Source organism: Anomaloglossus baeobatrachus, chromosome 3 (assembly GCF_048569485.1).
Source record: "Anomaloglossus baeobatrachus isolate aAnoBae1 chromosome 3, aAnoBae1.hap1, whole genome shotgun sequence".
NCBI classification, from domain to species: Eukaryota; Metazoa; Chordata; class Amphibia; order Anura; family Aromobatidae; genus Anomaloglossus; species Anomaloglossus baeobatrachus.
In genome coordinates this window covers 112,597,542-112,611,044 of record NC_134355.1, presented here as the reverse complement: position 1 = coordinate 112,611,044, position 13,503 = coordinate 112,597,542, and positions in this window count along the sequence as shown.

The window sequence follows — 13,503 nt, the reverse complement described above, 5'->3', positions numbered from 1 at the left end:
GAAGTAATGCTCCCTAGGCAGTAGCTCTAAGCATTGAGCCACTGCCTCTAATGAGAAACATAGTAAGATTTGGTTATCTTGACCTCTGCAATGCAGAGTGAAGTCCCCGGTGACAGCACGGCTCACTTCAGGTGTTGCGTGAAGAGGACACAAAGCGCTCGTGTTCTACAGTGCTTCCTGTCATCTTCATGTAGCAGAGCTGACAGCGTCATGTGGATTACTTCAGACCTGGATTATTGTTTGGGGATTAATAAAGAGGTAAATGAGGTGTTTTTTTGTCTTTTATTCCAAATAAAGGATTTTTTTTGTGTGTGTTTCTTTACTTTTACTTACAGGTTAATCATGGAAGATGTCTCGGGGAGACGCCTGCCATGATTAACCCCGTTATTACCTCGATTGCTACCGCACCAGGGCAATTTGGGATGAGCCGGGTAGAGTCCCGGGACTGCCGCATCTAATGGATGCTGCAATTACGGGTGGCTGCAGGCTGATATTGTTAGGGTGGTGGGATCCCCATAATGTGCCGCTCCCCATCCTGACAATACCAGCCTCCAGCCGTGTGGCTTTATCCTGGCTGGTATCAAAATTGGGGGGAACCGAATTTTTTTAAATTATTTATTTATTTATTTTACTGCACAATATAGACCCGCCCACCAGCGACTGTATTTGGTTGCAGTGAGACAGCTGTCACTCATCGTGGGGGCGTGTCTGACTGCAACCAATCATGGGCGCCTGTGGGCGAGGAAGGCACGGAATACCTGATTGAATAATGAAGCGGCAGCCATTTTCAAAAGAGGAAAAGCCGCCGGAGCTTTGTGACAGCTGTGCAGCGAGGCGCCCGCAATCGGTGAGTAGGAAAGAGAGAGGGATTGTGCTGGGGACGCAGGACGCATGCAGATACGCAACGTGCGCACGTAGCCTTACTGTGAAAAGCCACGCTTTTGGTGATCGAACAGTTCTCGAACGTAACTCGAACTGCCGAACTTTAAGCAAATCGTTCGAGTTCGTCGAACGACTCGAACACCCCCCAAAATCACTCGAACATGAAATTGGCGAACCGTTCGACTCAAACATCGCTCAACTCTAGTTACAATGCCAGTGGTTTTACGATGCCATAAAACTGTTAGGTATCGGTGTTTTCGTTTATTATTTTTCACAGTTTGTTGTTTTTCATATCGATATCAGCAAATGAAAGTTTGAGAAAATAATTGAAAATGAACGAAGAAGTTACCTGATTAACAACCAAATTCCTTTTCAGTGTGTACACCCAGTACATGGACTCCGTTATATTTTATAAGTATATATAAGTAAATATGGACCATGGTCACAGGACTGGCATGACCGGCACGAACTTGTGTATTGCAAATAGTTGCACCTCCTGTGCCAACCAGAGTCATCTAAAGACAACACCCAGGACCTTAACCTGGTCACGGACCCGCGGATAGGTTTCCAGGGGCTCAGGTTGTTTGGGTGGTGGGTTATTGGGTCCGGGATATAGGGACTGGACTGTCGCAGGAAGGGGCTGCAACAGAGCAGGTTGAGCCTCCGTTACCATTAAAACTGGTAGCGTCCCACTGTTGGACGATGAACTCTTAAAAGTTAGTAATGTTTAAGAAAAGTGCCTCCCCTGTGTGGGATAAACCTGTTAATAAATGCTTTACTAATGTTACTTTTCCTTTTCCTACAGTTAAAACAAAATAAACCTCTGGTGTCCTGTAGCTCGGGGGAAAGCTACGTTTAACCATGGGGGAATGTGATGCCCTGGACTATCAGGTCGTCATAGGGTATTGTGCAATCTGCCCTTCTGCACAGTATCTAAATCCTCCTTGGTTACGAATCCCTGTCCTTTGGTGTTGCTAAGTGCAGAGCCAGTCAAAACCCTAGGAACACCCTGCACCACACCCACCAGACACGCAATTGGGGGGCCTGAAGGGAATAGGGCTACCCATTGACGGGTTGGTTGGGGAGAGTGATAAGTGTGAGGAGCAGGAGAGAGGAGGTCAGGAGAAGCGCTCCCTCTAAATACTAGGTGGCAGACGTTGGTCTGGGCCTGGTAGGAGCTGGAACCCCGGTCGCAGGGGATCGTGTCAAGGGGCACAGATCTTGTGAGGAGGGCAGCCGGTGACCTTGAGCCATCTCCGGGCAGGGGTCAGGGCATGACAGGGTACGTGGACCCTAGGCCGGGAAGTAGCTTCACGCATCCCAGTAATTTACCCGACGAGGGTGAAGTTTTCAAGATTCATCCTCCACCCACTGGAAAATTGGGGTACTAGCGCAACGAGGGGATAGGACTTTCCCAAACATAGTCCAGAAAATCCCAAGCGTGAACCCTTAGAACAAGCTCACTCCGTTACCCATATGGGTGAGCGGGACCTGATTAGTTCCACACTACAGGGTCCAAATAGTGAATAAAGTGCCACGGATAAGGTCACAGGCTAACAAGCAACACCAAGGGGCACGGATCCACGCGTGCTCGCTCCCTGCTGCAGCGGTGCTCAGAATTCTGGTTTACAAGTTGTCGGTGTCAGTATTCTTGGACTGAGTGAGTACACAGAAAACCCTTTCCTCCCCAAGGGCACCCCTTCACTATCATCATCGACCCCGGGGAAAACCCCCCTACCCAAGGAGGGGTTAAACACCTTGCTGCCATACCACCGCCGCTACCGGGCACTCCCAACAGCATCGGTGGTACTCCATCTCACCACGCACCGTGGGTGGCGTCACAAACTTCTAAGTCCCCTGTACATTTCCCCCCTTTTAAATTCGAGTGTCTGCATGACCCCTCCCCTGCTCCGGATGCTCCTCAAGCCACCGCAGTTCCGGATCTGAGCGGCTCGGCCCCTGGCACGGGGGTGGTACAAATGCAGCTTTGGCAAATGTGAACAACAGTAAAATACAGCTATTCACAGGCACCAGGTAGTGACTACAACTTCCATCAGAGAGCAACGCTGACCTGGCAGCTCTGATGAGAGTTGTTGTCACTACCCCGATGCCTATGAATTGATGTATTTTACTGCTATTCACCATCGCTGTCGCTACAATTGTGGATCATGTATTACGACAGAGCTTTGTGGGAACATTTTTGATAATGTGGGCTGGTATTACCAGGCTGGAATGCCCATTGTTATCTGGCTCTTCCCTGCCTAGAAATAGAAGCCTGCTCCCACCCCAGAATTGATGCACCCCATTAGATGAGCTGAGTCCGGAAAATCACCCTGGCGTGTTGGCAATCGGGGTAATATTTTTGGTGGTTGATGTCAGCTGGGAATTGTCAGATAGCATCAAGCCCAGGGGTTAGTATTGGAGAGGTGTCTATCAGATACCCCCATTACTAACCCAGTAAGTGTAGAAGTGAAAAACACACATAAAAAATAGTTTATTTGAATAAAACCTCCCCCCACACTATACCTTGTTCACCAATTTATTATTTTAAAACTCCCCACAAAGCTGTGATGGAATCCATGGTGTACTGGTCACACAACATTCCCCGAATTGGTACTCCAACCTATAGAGCCTCTTTCAGAGAACTAGGCTTCATAAGTTCTTTCCAGTCAGCACCATACTCAGAATTTCTCAGTAACTTATTCTCAGTAACTCATTCACATCACGGCTTGTGAGAAATTTGAGACCAGATTAGGTGATGGTCACATGATGCATCACTTTCCAACCGCCATTATTAATTCTGGCCCAGTCTCAGAGGTGCTCAGGTATCCTATGACTATGTGTATCTGCCAAGTTACAGTGGTAAAAAAGTAGACTCCTAAGCCGAGATGAGCGATGTTCGAGTTTCGCCAATTTCATGTTCAAGTGATTTTGGGGGGTGTTCCAGCTCTCAGTCTCTCTTTTTCTCTTTTTCCCTCTCTCTATCTCACTCTCTCTCCTCTCTCTCTTCTCTCTCTCTTCTCTCCTCTTCTCTCTCTCTTCTCTCTCCTCCGTCATCTCTCTTCTCTCTCTCACTTCTCTCTCCTCTCTCTCTTCTCTCTATCTCCTCTCTCTCTTTTCTCTATCTTTTCTCTATCTTCTCTCTCTCTTCTTTCTCTCTCTCTCTTTCTCAGAACTGGCGATGATCAGCTGATGCGGTCACCTGATGGCATCAGCTGACACTATAAGTCGAGAGGTGTGGCCAGCTTTTTACCGCCTGGCTGGCTAAACTATCAGCTGATGCTGTCGGACAGGAGTCTGCACTGAAGTGTGTAGTTTTTTGGGGTTTTTTGCACTGATGCATCAGCTGATTGTATAAAAGCCGTTTATACAATCAGCTACTGTGTCATGTGATTCAGGCCCTTGAACCTGACACATCCTCTGATCACTTTGCCTTCCAGCAAACCGATCAGAAAGCTTGGGCACCTTGAGCTGCGGATACCAATCCCCAGCTGCCTAGTTGTACCTGGCTGGACACAAAAATTGTGCGAAGCCCACGTCATTTTTTTAAAAAATTATTTCATGAAATTCATGAAATAATTAAAAAAAACAAGGGCTTTGCTATATTTTTGGTTCCCAGCCGGGTACAAATAGGCAGCTGGGGGTTGGGGGCAATCCGTAGCTGCCTGCTGTACCTGACTAGCATACAAAAACATGGCGAAGCCCACATAATTTTTTTGGGGGGCAAAAAACTCCTGCATACAGTTCTGGATGGAATATGCTGAGTCTTGTAGTTCTGCAGCTGCTGTGTGTCTGTATGTAGGAGAGCAGACAGCAGCTGCAGAACGACAAGGCTCAGCATGCTCCATTCACTAGTGTATGCAGGAGAGCAGACAGCAGCTGCAGAACTACTAGGCTCAGCATACTCCATCCAGGACTGTATGCAGGAGTTTTTTGCCCACGAAAAAAATGACATGGGCTTGTCCATATTTTTGGATGCTAGCCAGGTACAGCAGGCAGGTACGGCTGCCCCCAACCCCCAGCTGCCTATTTGTACCCGTCTGGGAACTAAAAAATAGGGAAGCCCTTTTTTTAATTATTTCATGAATTTCATTAAATAATTTAAAAAAAAATGACGTGGGCTTGTGTCCAGCCAGGTACAACTAGGCAGCTAGGAATTGGAATCCGCAGCACAGGTTAGCCCTAGCTTTCTGGGCCCCTCTGCTGCGAATTGCAGTCCAAAGCCAAGAAGAATTAAGAATCTCCAATAAAGGGTGGCAGCCGGTGAATAACGGAACGGGAAAGCAGAATGGGGAGTCGATCATGTGCCAGAGCATTTTGCCGATATACGGAGAAGCTGGAACGATCACCGCGTACTGGAGAGTGCAATGACAGGACCCAGCGTGATGTCATAACCATGTGACCAGTCTGTAGCCAATGAGATAATAGACACGTGACTGGTCACGTGCTTTTATTGACGTCACGGAAGGTCCTATCATCAGTGCTGGTTACTGGGAGGACGCAGCGATTATCGGAAGGAAAAGCGGCTGGGACCTGTAAGTGTAATGGCAATGTTTATTAACTGTATGTGTACATTTATAATGTGTTTTTATGTGTTTGTGATTGCCTGCCATTGGTTTCAATGGGGCTTGAGAGGTTCGTCGAATGGTTCATCGAGCTGAACTCGAACACGGCCTCCGTTCAACTAACCGAACCGAACTCGAGCCTCTAGAGGCTCGCTCATCTCTACACCTGTTAGGGCCAGGTGGACGGGCAGACCCAGGAGGTGGATCCACTGGGCTGAACACCTCACCGAAGGCAAGGTGCCCGGTAGCTGGAGCACTACGGGAAGCAGGACAGTCCGTTCAGAGGTGTGGAGTGTAGAAGTCCCTGGGACCACGGAGTCACTGAAGGTAGTCCGGGTGACGGAGCTCAGGTTCGGAGGCCGAGATGACGTCAGGCAGAGTCCGGAACCGACGGAGCGAGAAGACGGGTCACCACAGGGATCGGAGATGGTATGAACTGACGGGATGGCAGACCGTCACCGTTCAGGGTTCGGGTATCGTCAGGATCGGTTGGCGAGGCAGGAGCGGCTCTAGGAGAGAGATAGGTAAGTATACCACAAGACACAAGGAGACCTGACTCCTAGCTTAGCAAAACACGAAGAACAGGCCCGCCCACTTGGAAAGGGTCTCCCTATATACCCTGTACCTGATTCTTCAATATCCTGTTTGAGGACACTGGCCCTTTAAGAGAGGGTCAATGACCGCGCGCGCGCCCTAATGCGCATGCGCGAGGCCCGGGTGCCAGAAGCCAGAGCAGGGAGCGGTGAACAGGAGACAGGAGAGCCGGGCTGGAGCAGAGTTGCCGACGGGCGCCGGGAGCGGGGACCGGGCTGCCTGGGGACCGCAGGTGATGGGGCATGGAGGCTGTGGAGCGGGGGACGCCTGGCAGAGGAGCCGGGGAGCGAGGCAGGGGAGCCGGGGAGCGTGGCAGGGGAGCCGGGGAGCGTGGCAGGGGAGCCGGGGAGCGTGGCAGGGGAGCCGGAGAGCGTGACAGGGGAGCCGGGGAGCGTGACAGTACCCCCTCCCCCACGCCCCTCTCCCCGCAACCGGGACAGGAAGGCACGTATCAGGGGAGTACCCACATTCTCCCGGGGTTCCCAGGACCTATCCTCAGGACCATACCCTGCCCAGTCCACCAGGAAGAACTGTTGGCCCCGTACGGTTTTCATGGCCACGATATCCCTTACCGCATAGATGTCATCATCAGCAATAGGAGGAGGAGCAGAACTGGCAGCAGCGGAGAAGGGACCAAGGACAACCGGCTTGAGCAGGGAGACGTGGAAGGAGTTGGGTATTCTCATCGTGGCCGGGAGCTGCAGCTTGTAGGAGACCTCATTTATTTTGCTGAGGACTTTAAACCGCCCGATGTAGCGAGGACCCAGCTTGTATGATGGTAGCTTCAATCGGACGTACTTGGAAGCAAGCCAGACCAGATCTCCTGGAGAGAAACACAGAGGATCCAGACGCCTCTTGTCTGCGTGTCTCTTCATCCGCAGGGAAGCACGTCCAAGGGACGTCTTGACAGAGTCCCAAATTGTTGTAAAGTCACGGACTACAGCATCAGCAGCAGGGACATCCGAGGAAGAGGATACAGGTAAAGGGACGGAAGGCTGAAGTCCGTAAATGACTTGGAAGGGAGAGCTGGAGGAGGACTCACTGACGTGGTGGTTATGGAAGAATTCTGCCCAAGGAAGAAGCGTGGACCAGTCGTCGTGATGGGTGTTAACGTAGTGACGTAAGAAGGAGGTCAAGATCTGATTGACTCGTTCCACTTGGCCATTCGACTGAGGATGGTAGGCTGAAGAAAAGTCCAGAGCCACTCCCAGATGTTTGCAGAGGGCCCTCCAGAAGCGGGAGGTAAACTGAGTTCCTCTGTCGGACACAATGTGTGATGGAAAGCCATGCAACCGGAAGATGTGCTGTATGTAGGCGTCAGCGAGTTCCTGGGCAGAGGGCAGTCCAGCCATAGGGACGAAATGAGCCATTTTGGAGAACCGATCCACCACGACCCATATGACTGTGTGTCCGGAGGACAGGGGCAAGTCTGTAATAAAGTCCATTGCAATGTGTTGCCACGGAACGGAGGGTATAGGCAGAGGCAGAAGACGACCATATGGCAGGTGTTTGGGCGTCTTGTTCCTGGCACAAGAGGAGCAGACTGAGACAAAAGAAGCGACGTCCGTGCGAAGGGATGGCCACCAGTAGTGACGTACAATTGTACTCCATGTTTTCTTCTGACCAGCATGGCCGGCTATTTTCGAGGCATGGCCCCAGTGCAACACTTTTTGCCTGTCAGTCTCAGAGACATAGGTCTTCCCGGGCGGTATCTGGGCCAGGGTGACAGGGGCCACCGGAATGATTTTACTTGGGCAGATGATGGGCTGGGATGTCTCCTCCTCCTGTTCCATGGGCATGAATGACCTGGACAAGGCATCTGCTCGCACATTCTTGTCCACGGGTCGAAAATGGAGCTGAAAATCGAACCTGGCAAAGAACAAGGACCACCTGGCTTGCCGTGGGTTCAGTCGCTGAGCGGACCGCAGGTATTCCAGGTTCTTGTGGTCCGTGTAAATGATCACGGGGTACACTGCTCCCTCCAGGAGGTAGCGCATTCCTCCAGAGCCAGTTTGACTGCTAATAGCTCTCGGTCACCAATGGTGTAGTTGCGTTCAGGCGCTGAGAAGCCCTTGGAGTAGAAACCGCAAGTAACCATCTTCCCGGAGGAGGACTTCTGCATGAGCACTGCTCCGGCTCCCGAGGAGGAGGCATCCACCTCCAAGGTGAACTGTCGGTTTAACTCAGGACGGTGGAGCACAGGGGAAGAAGCAAATGCCTGTTTCAGGGAGCCAAACGCGGCGTCGGCCGCAGGTGACCAGTCCTTTGGATTAGCCCCCTTCTTGGTCAAGGCGGAGAGAGGTGCAGTCAGGGCAGAGAAGTGAGGGATGAACTGACGGTAATAGTTTGCGAATCCAAGAAAGCGTTGGATTGCCTTCAGTCCGGAAGGAGGGGGCCAGTTGAGAATGGAAGAGACCTTCTCCGGGTCCATCTGCAGACCGGTATCGGAGATTACGTAACCCAGGAAGGGAAGAGAAGACTGCTCGAAGACACACTTCTCGTACTTGGCGTACAGCCGATTCTCTCTCAGTCTTTGTAGTACCAGCTGCACGTTCTCTCTGTGGGTCTGGAGGTCCGGAGAGAAGACCAGGATATCATCAAGATACACCACCACACAGACATAGAGAAGGTCCCGGAACACGTCGTTCACCAATTCCTGAAAGACTGCTGGTGCATTACACAGGCCGAAGGGCATCACACAGTATTCATAGTGCCCATCGCGAGTATTGAATGCGGTCTTCCATTCGTCCCCAGAGCGGATGCGGACCAGGTTGTAGGCACCCCGAAGATCCAACTTGGTAAACACATGAGCTCCTCTAAGCCGATCAAACAATTCGGGGATGAGCGGCAGGGGGTATTTATTTTTCAAGGTGATTTGGTTCAATCCCCGGTAGTCAATGCATGGGCGTAGGTCGCCCTCTTTCTTCTTAACGAAGAAGAAGCCTGCTCCAGCAGGAGAGGAGGATCTCCGAATGAATCCCCTTGCCAGGTTCTCCGTGATGTACGCAGACATGGCCCTTGTTTCAGCAGGAGACAGAGGATATATCTGTCCTCGAGGTGGTGTAGTTCCCGGGAGTAGGTCGATGGCACAGTCATAAGGACGATGTGGCGGCAGTACCTCTGACTACTTTTTATCAAAGACGTCTGCGAAGGACCAATAGGCCGAGGGCAGTCCCGGTAGGGACTCCGGAACCGGAGGTCGTCGGATGGGCTGTATAGTCTTCAGACAGTTCTCGTGGCAAGAGGAGCCCCATCGGGTGATTTCACCAGTACACCAGCTGACTGACGGTTCGTGTGTCCGTAACCAGGGGAGTCCCAGCAGGATTTGTTGAGACATGTGTGGGAGGACGTAGAGAGCGATGTTCTCGATGTGCAGGGCACCGATACGTAGTTTCACCGGCTTGGTGATCCACGAGATGGTGTCAGAGAGGGGTCTCCCATCCACAGAGGCAATCACGAGGGGTTTGTCGAGTGGAGTAACAGGCACCTGGTACTTGTCCACCGTGGCCTGCTGGATGAAATTGCCTGCTGCCCCGGAATCGAGGTACGCCTCGGCCGTGAACCGTGTCTCTCCCGTTGTTACTTGAACAGTCCACGTAACCGGGTCTGCGAGAGTCCCAGCACCTAGGGTGGCCTCTCCTACCAACCCTAGCCTTTGGAGTTTCCCGGCCTCTCTGGACAGGAACGTAGCAGGTGTGTGCCCTCTCCGCAGTAGAAGCAGAGGCCCTTGGCGAGCCGTTCTGCTCGGCGTTGTTCGGACTGCCGCAAACGGTCAATCTGCATGGGCTCGTGGACAGAGACACCAGACGACGCTGACTGAAGGACGGCGGGCTTCTGCGGAGGAGAGGAATGCCGTATCGGACGTCTCTCACGGGACACCTCTTTGGATCGTTCCTGGAATCTGAGGTCCACGCGGGTGGCTAGTGCGATCAGGGCATCCAGGGTGGAAGGAACATCGCGGCCTGCCAGCTCGTCCTTAATACGGCTGGAGAGTCCTTCCCAGAAGGCGGCGGTGAGGGCTTCATTGTTCCACCCCAATTCTGAGGCCAAAGTGCGGAAGCGGATGGCATACTGCCCCACCGTGATGGTCCCCTGATGTAGCCTGAGGAGTGATGAGGCGGATGCGGCGGCACGTCCGGGTTCGTCAAAGGTGGTTCTAAACACCTGCAGGAAGTCCTGGATGTTAGTGGTCACAGGGTCCTCCTTCTCCCACAAGGGGTTCATCCAGGCCAGTGCCTCACCCTCTAGATGGGGCATCACAAACGCCACCTTGGCTTGGTCGGAGGCAAACAGGTGCGGAAGCAGCTTGAAATGGAGGGAGCACTGGTTTAAGAATCCTCTGCAGGTCTTGGGATTTCCGGCATATCGAGGTGGAGAGGCCAAGCGGAGTTTAGAAGCTTCCGAGGTAGCCGCCACGGGAACCGTGGCCGTGGACTGTGCAGTAGTAACCTGAGATGCCAGGGACGTGGCAGATGCTTGCAGCATGTGCAGGCGGGTATCCACCGAGGACATGAAGGCCAGCATGAGGGACTGGGTCTCGCGCTGTCGTACGAGTTCCTGCTGCAAGGTGCCCAGCTGGGTCGCTAGTGCTTCGGCGGGATCCATGGCCTGTTCTTACTGTTAGGGCCAGGTGGACGGGCAGACCCAGGAGGTGGATCCACTGGGCTGAACACCTCACCGAAGGCAAGGTGCCCGGTAGCCGGAGCACTACGGGAAGCAGGACAGTCCGTTCAGAGGTGTGGAGTGTAGAAGTCCCTGGGACCACGGAGTCACTGAAGATAGTCCGGGTGACGGAGCTCAGGTTCGGAGGCCGAGATGACGTCAGGCAGAGTCCGGAACCGACGGAGTGAGAAGACGGGTCACCACAGGGATCGGAGATGGTATGAACTGATGGGATGGCAGACCGTCATCGTTCGGAGTTCGGGTATCGTCAGGACCGGTTGGCGAGGCAGGAGCGGCTCTAGGAGAGAGATAGGTAAGTATACCACAAGACACAAGGAGACCTGACTCCTAGCTTAGCAAAACACGAAGAACAGGCCCCGCCCACTTGGAAAGGGTCTCCGTATATACCCTGTACCTGATTCTTCAATATCCTGTTTGAGGACACTGGCCCTTTAAGAGAGGGTCAATGACCGCGCGCGCGCCCTAATGCGCATGCGCGAGGCCCTGGTGCCAGAAGCCAGAGCAGGGAGCGGTGAACAGGAGGCAGGAGAGCCGGGCTGGAGCAGAGTTGCCGACGGGTGCCGGGAGCGGGGACCGGGCTGCCTGGGGACCGCAGGTGATGGGGCATGGAGGCTGTGGAGCGGGGTACGCCTGGCAGAGGAGCCGGGGAGCGTGGCAGGGGAGCCGGGGAGCGTGGCAGGGGAGCCGGGGAGCGTGACAGGGGAGCTGGGGAGCATGACAACACCTAAGACATGACACATCTCCTGAGCGATGACCTGTGGAAAATGTAATGGGCATTCAGTACTGAGGGTAGCTCCAGCTGAAAAGCCACAGGGTTAATAATGGTTGCTATTCTACATGGACGGATATACAGTACCTAGAGCAGAAAGCCCCAGATGAACATTTCTACCTGATCTTTGTAGTGGACACCCATACGTAATTATTCATACACAGGACCGGACCTGAATGTTTATTACTGGCTATGTATTTTTTAAGAGTAGGTAAATTCCCTGAAACACAGACAACAAAGGTGTCTCCTCATGGCTTCAACACCTTACCCTCAGGAATAGCACACTAGGTGGAAACGACCATCCCCTTCACCCAACTCTTCCGGGGGGACACTTAGGGGCACTTTGCACACTACGACATCGCAGGTGCGATGTCGGAGGGGTGACGAAAGTGACGCACTTACGGCGTCGCACTCGACATCGTAGTGTGTAAATCCTAGATGATACGATTAACGAGGACAAAATCGTCATAATCGTATCATCGGTGTAGTGTCTGGGAATTCCATAATTATGCGACTGCGACAGGTACGATGTTGTTCCTCGTTCCTGCGGCAGCACACATCGCTGTGTGTGAAGCTGCAGGAGCGAGGAACATCTCCTACCTGCATCCTGCAGCTCACGCCGGCTATGCGGAAGGTCAGAGGTGGGCGGGATGTTTACGTCCTGCTCATCTCCGCCCCTCCGCTTCTATTGGCCGCCTGCCGTGTGACGTAGCTATGACGCCGCACGACCCGCCCCCTTAATAAGGAGGCGGGTCGCCGGCCAGATCGACGTCGCAAGGCAGGTGAGTGCATGTGAAGCTGCCGTAGCAATAATGTTCGCTATGGCTGCTATCACAAGATATCGCTGCTGCGACGGGGGTGGGGACTATCGTGCTCGGCATCGCAAGCATCGGCTTGCGATGTCGTTGTGTACAAAGTGCCCGTTAGACCCAAGCTTCACCTGAATTGGGGATAGAATATCGCCCTTTCTTTCCAGAGGCATATTAGTATCTGAAGTAGCATACTGAGCTAGTGCATTTGTAAGCCTACCTGACAGACCTTGCCAAAAATGACTAAGAGCAGGATCATTCCACTGGGAGTCAGAACTCAGAGTATTAATCCTCAGTAAGCAGCGCCCCTTGCTGGTGCTTATGGAGTTTTGACTCAGCAAGGTAGACGCAATCAGGGTTGTCTTAAACAAGGGCAAAAGCCGCAAAAAAATGATTCACCAACCATAACAACTGAGAGCTGGTCGGCAGAGAGAAGGCCCCGGACTGGGGATCTCCCTGCAGGAGAGCGGCTACAATCCCCACTCACTGTTACTCACTCACTGAATTACGAGGTTGAGCTTGAAATATAATTTACAAGCTTCTCTAAACACCATGAATTTAACCCTCCCCTCAGAAAATGTGTCTGGGAGGGCAATCTTTTTTCAAGCTGATTCTGGGCATGAGCCAAGACCAGCAGACCTGTAATTTGCTGCAACTGCTGCCCAACCTGCAAACGCAGAGCCTTCACTTCCCATAACATACTCTGGATCTGGTGTACAAAAGCCGGAGGTATATGGATAATGTATCCTGAACAAATATTTTTGTGGGCCGGTTATAATGTCATGCTCGGGCAAGGGGATGCACAGCGCAACTCTGTGGGACGCCCTGGTGCCGCCAGGTGGTCACACAGATTAGGCCCCCGCACAACACCTTCCCTCACAAGGTTACACACAGCCGACCTGAAACCCTAGTCACCTCCCCCAGGGAAGGACAGGTGTGTCGCCCTGGGCAAGCCAGGGGACACAGGTCACAACAACACACACACCCCACATTCCCTGCAGGTACACCAGCTAACCTACAAATCCTTGTTGCCTTCCTCCAGGAGTCTGCTGATGCACACCAGGGGGTGGGCCAGGCGGTTGGCTCCGCCCTCGAAGGAGCTCACAGCTCTGGAGGCAGGAAGTTACCAGGCAGATTAGCCCAGGCAGGGCTCGAGTGTAGATAGCCCCGGGCAATGGAAGAGTGAAGTCCAGTGAAGGGC